The sequence below is a fragment of the Chinchilla lanigera genome, unplaced genomic scaffold (genome assembly GCF_000276665.1).
Source record: "Chinchilla lanigera isolate Chin_1 unplaced genomic scaffold, ChiLan1.0 scaffold00036, whole genome shotgun sequence".
Classification (NCBI taxonomy): Eukaryota; Metazoa; Chordata; class Mammalia; order Rodentia; family Chinchillidae; genus Chinchilla; species Chinchilla lanigera.
The window spans coordinates 20,036,482-20,044,718 of NW_004955437.1; the positions used below are offsets into that span (position 1 = coordinate 20,036,482).

General features: G+C 54.4%; 1 protein-coding gene across 7 annotated transcripts in view; it reads right to left on the reverse strand.

Moving 5' to 3' along the window:
• The window catches only part of Cdh23 (cadherin-related 23), a gene marked incomplete at its 5' end in the record, with an annotated part of 360,927 nt that extends 352,690 nt beyond the window's left edge, over positions 1 to 8,237 (reverse strand). For all 7 annotated transcript variants that reach the window (XM_005390029.2, XM_013516828.1, XM_005390030.2 and 4 more), the window contains 1 exon segment: positions 8,112 to 8,237.

Below are 8,237 nucleotides of genomic sequence, written 5' to 3' on the forward strand. Positions count from 1 at the left end.
CTTGGCATGGGCCTCCTCCCAGTGCAGAACAGCAATGATTAAAGAGGCAGACCACTGCTGGCTTACATCCACCCCGCCAGCTGCTAGCTGTGTGAGTCTGGGCTGAGTGCTAAACCTCTCTGTGCCCCAGATTGCTCATCTGTAGAATATGGGTGACACCAGACCTTTTGTCCTAGGCAGTGGTGACGATCCTATGGTTTACCTGCCACAATGGGCTGTTTGTATCATTGAAAGCTCTAAAAGGTTCACCATCACTGTCCCTGAGTCTTTATGAGAAAAGAATGAGGTATTTTAGTTAAAACGCTAACTGCAGAGCCTGGTGCACAGCAAGTGCTTAATGAAAGTTTCTCGTTATCACTGTGCCAGCTCTGATCCTAAGTCTGGTGAGGGCATCAACTGGTCCGCCATGGGCCATGTGCACCTGAAGGGTTTTCCCTATGAAATCTGTTCAATGAGGGCAGAGGCCACCCGTGCACACGGGGTTGGCACAGTGGCTGACCCATGGCAAGGACTCAATAAGTAGTTGCTAAATTTGAACTAGTTGCTAACACTTAGACTAGGGAGATTTTGTTTTTTTAAGTCAGGCTTTCTAGATTCTTTTGAAGAATCAAAGCATCCAGCCAGCCCCTAAGTTGCTCTGCTGCCTGCCTAGCAACAGAGGCAAAGTGGTGGCAGCATCAGCCCCTTCAGACAGGGTGGGCAAGTGCAATTTCCTCAGCGCCGCACAGCTGCCTGGACCCTGGGCCCCCCAATCCCAGGGAAGGCCAGGCAGCAAGGGAAGTTCACACTTTCCAGCCCCAGGCACCTGCCCATGAGGACTTCTGTGCCCCAGCGGCCCGTTCCACCGAGAGAGAAGACACGTTCCGGGTCTGCTGAATGTCCTTAGACCCTTTAGCACTTGGGCCCCCTCTGCTATGGGCAGGACAGGTCCTCTTCTCTGCGGGATAGCTCCCTGCTTGGGAAACTCCCAAGTGCAAAAATCAAGGGAAAGATCAACCTCGCACTTACACTTCCTACGGAAAGAGCAGAGAGAAGGCCAGGAAGCAAACAAGCACACACAGCAGAGATAAAGCACTTTCCTAAAGTACTGCTGGCCACTGAGGCCCCACCCCACATGGGCCCGAAGTCTCCCATGGAGTGGGCACCTGGTGTCCTATGCACTGACAGTATGGGTATGGACAGCTGGCGTGCTAGGGGAGTGAGGGGCTGCCTGGGCACATGGCCTCCTTTCCTCCCTCTCTCCCCCCTGCCAGGGCTCAGGTCCGTGGGACAGACCTCATCTTCCCAGCCTCCCTGGCCACCCGGCTTCCTTCCAGCACACTGACTATCACTGTTTTCTTTGCAGCACCCATGCCTATCTGCAACAGCCTCATGTGTGCTGTCTGCCTCGTCCGATCTGATACAGTGGCCACTAGCACCCACAGCCAGAGCACCAGAAGTGTGCTTGGAAGGCGCTGCATGGATGGACTGTCACCAGGCCGGGAGCACCAGGCCAGGAGCGCACACTGAGGCCACACTGAGAGATGCTGTCCATGCGATACACACAAGATCCTTGAAACTTCATACGGAAACAAAACACCAATAATTTGCCATGCCGGTTACATGTTGAATGGTTGCAACAAATATCAAAAATAATGCCAATTTTTTCTTTTTATCTTTTTTAAAAGTGGCTGCGAGGAAATTTAAAGGCACGCCTATAGCTTGCATCATTTTCTATCGGTGCTCACCATGAGCACCAGCCAGGAGGCAGAGGCTGGTAGCTGCTTGGTGCTTGACCAGCTGGATGAAAGGTGGCCCCAACAGCGGGTATGGGGCCCGAAGCGCAAAGCGGGGTGGGATGGAAGCTGCCAATACTACAGAGGCAGCCCAGCCACGCAGCCCGAGCCCCAACCCCTGGGAGGCCAGGGAAAGCCACATCCTGGGGACAGGACTACAGGACTACACACAAATGGACCCCCGGGAGTCTTGGCTGCCCCTCTTGTTCTCTCTTCTCCTTCCCCACTTGCTCTTTCCTCTACTTCCCTTCCCACCTCGCTTGCACTGGCTCCCAAATAACAGCCTTCTTTCAGAAACAGACACAATCAAGGTGCTGTGGGCCCTTGTCACAAATGGCATCTCGGGTCCTGTCCAAATGGAAAATGGTCTTTAAGCAGGAAGCAATGCTGCTAACAGCCAGTCTGGGGGAGGGTGTACACCCAGGAAGACACAGGTCCGTGGGCTTCCCTCCCCCTCAGGCTGACCAGTGTGCCGGAACTCCTGGGTGACCAGGTACAGGCCCAGGGCTGGGTGTGGGCATGCAGGGGTAGGAAGAACAAGGCTCTGTCTTTGCCTGGCCACCATCTAGGCCCAGATTCCTCTGAGGCCCTAAATAGGCTCACACCCCAACTCTGGGCCTCAGTTTCTCCATTGCTGGTATTTGGTAGGCCTAGCTCAGTGGTGGCAAACCTACGGCACACATGCCATGGTGGGCTGTTTGTATCATTGAAAGCTCTAAAAGCTCAAGCATCACTGGCCTAACTGGTCTCCAGAACTCTCTAGCCCTTGAGCAGACTCACACACACATGGCCGGAGGGGCCGGGAGGGATAAACAGGAGGCGACAGGGAATGGTGGGGTCTGCAGACAACTGAGAGCAGCAGGCTCAATAAATCTGAAAGGGGCAGCAGGAAAAAGGCACGCGTGACAGAAGCCAGAGCAAAGTGGGAAAAAAGTGGTTTACTCTGGAGCGAGCTGAGTTGGCCTGGGAGGGGCGGGAGGGGGCCTGCGAGGAACTGAAGTGTTCTATGTCACCATCCAGGGTCACCGAGGTGTGCGCACCCATGAAAGTCCACCACTTTGAGTATTTTTTCCCTCATTATAGGCACAGATCCCTCCATTAAAGAATCTTAAAAAAAAGTAAAAGAGGCAGCTTAAAGTGAACTCCAACCAACAAGTGCCCACTGGGAGTCTAGATCCAATGTCGCCAGTTCTAATTAGAGATGCCCAAAATCTAGATTTTCATGTGACACTGCTGGATCCTTAAATGTTATTAGTAGATGATTGCAAATGAAAAACCACAACACTGTGCACACACACATACACACACACACACAGACACACACGCATGCACACACATGCACACACATGCATACACACGCACATGTACCACACACACATTTTGCAAGCAGAATTCAATTTACGACCTCATAGATTCAGTGGTGGCAAACCTAAGGCACACACATCACAGCCAGCTGTTTGTTATCATTGAAAGTTTTGAAAGGTTTGCCATCACCATGACAAACCATCAAGCTCTGAAAACAGGACAGCACTTCTCTGCTAGAATATAATGTGCCTCACACACAACTAAGTAAAAAATGTTATTAAAAAGCTACTGCATTTTGCACATGCATCAAGTGCTAGGCTTTCTATAGAGCTTTCACCTTAATGCTCACAAGAAGCTACAAGGCAACTGGAAATTATTCCCATGTTACAGATGAAAAAACTAAGAGCTGAGCAAAGTTGTGTGCCAGACCTAAGGCCTCTGAGTTCAAGGGTGTGAGAACTGGCATAAAATGCCAGATTGTCTTCCTCAAAGCGGTCTTATAAAAAAATCACAAAAGGAGTGAGTTATGATCACAGTAATAGCTGACACAGCATGGGGATTTAGGATATGTAAAAATTATGACCAGATGTGGTGATACAGGCTTGTAATCCCAGCTGCTCAAGAAAAAGGCTGAGGCAGGAAGATCACAAATTCAAGGCCAGCCCGAGCAACTTAGCAAGATTCAGTCTCAAAATAAAAATTATAAAAGGGGTTGGGGATGTAACTCAGCACTCCCTGGGTTCAATTCCCAGTAATGGAAAAAAAAGAAGGTAAAAAATGTGAATGCTGAAGCGAAGCTGTGTGTCACCCTCAGCAACACAGCCGCAGGCCCCAGCTGAGGAGCACGTGTGAGGTCCCCACTCCCCTTGGCAATGCACTGAGCCAGGCATCCTTTCCCTGTCTTAGCCAGATGGAGCCGCACGAGCACAGCCCCAAGGCCCACATCCGGGGACCTATCCAGGAGCAGCAGCCCTGGCAGCCTTCCCTGCTCCCCGTGGCAGGGCCGATCACATTTCACAGTGAAAGACTAGAAAGCGATCTCCATGTGGCTACTTCTTAAATACACGGCCAGTTTCTCACTGACAATAAGGTTAGTAAGAATATGTATTTTCTGCCAGACAGGGGCTCTGTAAAACTATTTGCATATTGAATCCAAACAAATAGAGCCCATAACTGTTCTAATGTTTTCTGAATCGCCCCCTTTGCAAAAATGTTCATTCACCATTGTAGATATCTAGATCAAGTTACAGAAATTTCCAGCACCTCAGAAGCACCCCTACTGCCCCAGTTCTGACACTCCCGGGGTGACGCTGATTCTGCTGTCTCTCACATAAACAGGTGTTGCCTACAGTGGTCCTTTTGTGTGGACAAGTGCTCTGCAGCACAGTCCCCATCTCTCCCTCCTGTCTCATGCTGGGCCTTGCTTTACTCTTGTCTACATCCCAAGCACTTGAGCTTGTGAGCTCAACTCCAAGAGCGGGTGCCTGGGAGTCCAGCATAACCGACATGAACAGTTGAAACTGCCACAGGCACAGCAAATGCTTAGTGTGTCAGGGCTGGAGGAGGTGGCAGCTCGATCACCTGGCAGAGTGACTGAGCACTAACTCCAAAACAGCGGCAGCTTGGGGCAACAAGGAGGAAGAAGGGTAGAGTGGGAGCCCTGAAGGAAATCATCATGTAGTGATCGGCCACAGCAAGGCAGGGAAGGGAAAGCATGTAGGAAGGGACAGAGAGGAAGAGAGGCACCACAGCTCAGGAAGGCATCCTGGAGGCGGACACTCCGTGCAGTGTCACTATGACCCCATTTCCTGGAGAGGGAGTCTTCTCAAAGAAGTCCCCATTTCCTTTCTACTGGAGGCAAAATACATACTCCCATCCTGAGATCACTATCCATATCCACCTGGGTCTCAATGCTTATCTGGACAAACAGGATTCCCCCATGCCACAAGGAACCCGAATCAAGGCTCAGAACATGAGCTGGAGATGTAGCTCCGTGGTAGAGTGCTTGCCTAGCATGCACGAGGCCCTGGGTTCAATCTCCAGCACAAGGGAGCGGAGAGGGTCCTCAAAATGAAATAAAAGTGAATTTTTAAGGTTACTGAATACGAAACAGTGAATGCAAAGGCCATTAAGTCAATTTTTAAAAACATCTTTACACAATAGAACACTGAATCTTTTTTTAAAACCTGAGGTTTAAGAAAACCGTCAGATTTTATTAATCTCAGTATTTTTGAACCTCTGATTTTCAAACCTATGAAAGAAGGCCTCTGCCTTAGCAATGTGCTTTGTAAGGCCTATGCCCAGGCCAATCCACACGCGCTCGTGGAGCTGCCCTCCTCCTGGCAGAGGCTCTCTCAGGAAAGACACTGCGTTTCTGGCAGAGCTGGGTACTTGAGCCAGGTGATACCCTTTCACCTGGGACTCTATCAGCCCACCAGACCTCGGATGGAAATCTCAGAGCAGCCTTAATGGCTTCAGGGTCACGGTTATTTCTCCAGAGGACCAGCAAGTGACCTGCCACTGCTTGGCACCATCCTCACGGCTTGGGGCTAAGGGTCTCCCAGGACCTCAGGGCGGAAGAGGAGCATCCAGTGGGATGGGTGGGGTGGAGCCTTAGCGCCCCGCCCCCAAGTGCTGTCCCAGATTGGCTGCTAAGCAGCTTGCCTCTGCATCATTTCCGTGAGTGCTGAGAGGTGTTCTCGGAGGACCATTCTACCAATCTGGAAGGGCAGAGGAGATGGAGGTGCTCAACCCCTTCCCACGGGGTACAGCATCACCAGGCCCCAGGAGTCCTGAAGGCAGAGCCAGCATAACCAGTTTCCAGAACTCCACCCCTCCACCCACCTCAGGCCCTGGCACACTTGGCAACCTTTCAACTGCACAGGAAGCTGAGCTGACCCCTGAATCTTTGTAACTGCTCCCCAAACTCAAACATACTTGTAGCATTAGCAGGGCACAGCCTGAAAGGGAAGGTAATGGACAGCAAAACCAACCCTAGCACAAGTGTCCAGGGAAAGAAGTTCCATCGGTTCTCACCTCTGCGTTCCTATCCACTGTCCAACCCATCCACACTGCACCAAGAGGCCGTGTGCAAATCTCCCCTAGAAGGTGCTATGCACCACAACCTGAACTTCACTGAGTGTGCCTGCTGGATACAGACCCTGACTTAGGGTGGGGTGGGGGTCGTCTAGGCAGGGCCCAGAAGTCCCTATTCCTAATAGGCTCCCAGCTGGTGATGCAGAAGCTGCAGGTCCACAGGAGGCCGTTCTCAGAGCAGCCGGATTCCACTAGACCTCACCTCCCAGAAAAGGATGCATGGGAAAGCAGCACTTGAGAAAAGGCGTCTTTTAAAATAGTGAACTCAGAGAAATGAACCTCAAATGGTGAAATGACAGGTAAGGTGGCTTGTGGGGTGGGGGAATTGAGGGACGCATCCAGGACCGTGTGCCACCATAACCTTCCAATCCAGCTTTTTGGGGCTCAGGAAGGCCCCCGCCAGACATGAGCACGGGGCCCAGCAAAGGCCGGGATGCTGACGCTGTCGGGCTCACACCAGTCTCTTCTCTAGTGCCACCTTTCAGCCCACGATGTACTCTCGCTCTCTGCCACGGCTGCCTACTCGCCCCAGCCCTGCGGAACCAACACGAAGTACAAACGTTCCCCAGCCAGGGGCCCCTTCCCAGCCCTTTCCCCACAGAGTGATCTCGGCACCCCCATCCCCACAGTGCTGAGGGCGGTTGCCTACCCTGCTCCAGGAACCAAGCATGAAGTCAAGCCCAGCTCTCCCCCACCGCGGCGACTCACCACCACCTTGTACCTAACCTCTTCACGCGGCCCATCCCACAGCCTAATTCTTCCCTAGCCAGGGGGCTGACTCCACCCAACAAACGTATGTGTGCGAAACACACGAACGCCACACGCACACAACCCTCGTGTTTACCTAGTTTATCTCAAAATCCAGATTGGGGCAGGGGCACTTGTTCAGGGGCTGGAAGACTAAGGTCAGTGTCAGCTCTGGTGCAGGGGGCAAACCATGCCCATGAAGGATATCTGCTCCCTGTATTACTAGAGAGGTGGGGCGTGCTACAACCCAGGAAAGGCGAATTTCTCTCAGGGGGCCTGATGGCGCCAGGGCTGGGGTCGCAGCGGGGCGGTGGCGGCGGCTGGCAGCGAGGGCACAGATCTCTCAGCTCCCACACGGAGGCAAAGCCGCGGCCCTAGGCGCCTATTCCGGGAAATGAGGCAGTGCGTGCTGCCGGCTGTCCGCGCTACCACCCTGGAACGCTCGGGCTCCGCAGGCGTCCCGGGCTGACTTGCCGGGAAAGGGGCAGCACTCCCAGGGCGAGCCCCTGGGGACCATCCACGCATGCAGTCTGTCGCGCGCCAGCCCAGAGCCGGGGAAGCGCAGCGTGAGCCGCACGAGGCTGCCAGCGCTGAGAGGGGCGCGTCTTTCAGCAGCCGCACAGGACTGGGGAGGTTGCGGGAGTCCCCTAGGATCTCCGTGGGCACGGGAAGGTGAAGAGGGACAAGGAGAGCTACGTGACTAGATCGTTCTAGCGCCGCTGCCCAACCTGCGGCGGAGGTGCGCCACACCCTATCTCCACGGCCCAAACTGGGGGACACATTGACGCCTAATGCCCTCTTTACCCCGAGATCCCCACCATCGCCCAGACCTAGGCACCCTCTCTCGAGAGCCGAGAGCATCGCCCCCGAACGGTGGCGGTCCCGGTACGGGCGCAGGGAGCGGTGCACGTCCTCCAACGGCCACCGCGGAGGGAATTGGAGTTCCCGGGAACCAAAGTTGCCGCGCGTCCGGCCGCGGGCTCCGAGCGGGGCGCAGGGTCGGGCCAGGGGCGCCGAGGGAAGGAGGCTCTGGGCATCCGCCACGGGCAACGGCCGCGCGGGGAACAAGTGGCTCCGCGACTGCGGTCTAGACCCCTTAGCTCCAACTTTCTTGCCGCTCGGCGGGCGAGTGGTGCGGGGAAGGCGAGGGAAGCGGGGAGGGAAGGGCCGATGCCCGGCTCTGGGTACCGTGTGCGAGTGTGGAGCGGCGCCGCGCCGCGCCTCGGGCTCTGCTCTCCGCTGGATCGGCCCCCGAACGCCGCCTGCTCGGGCTCTGGCCACCGCCGGGTCTCGCCGCGGGCGCGAAGGCTCATC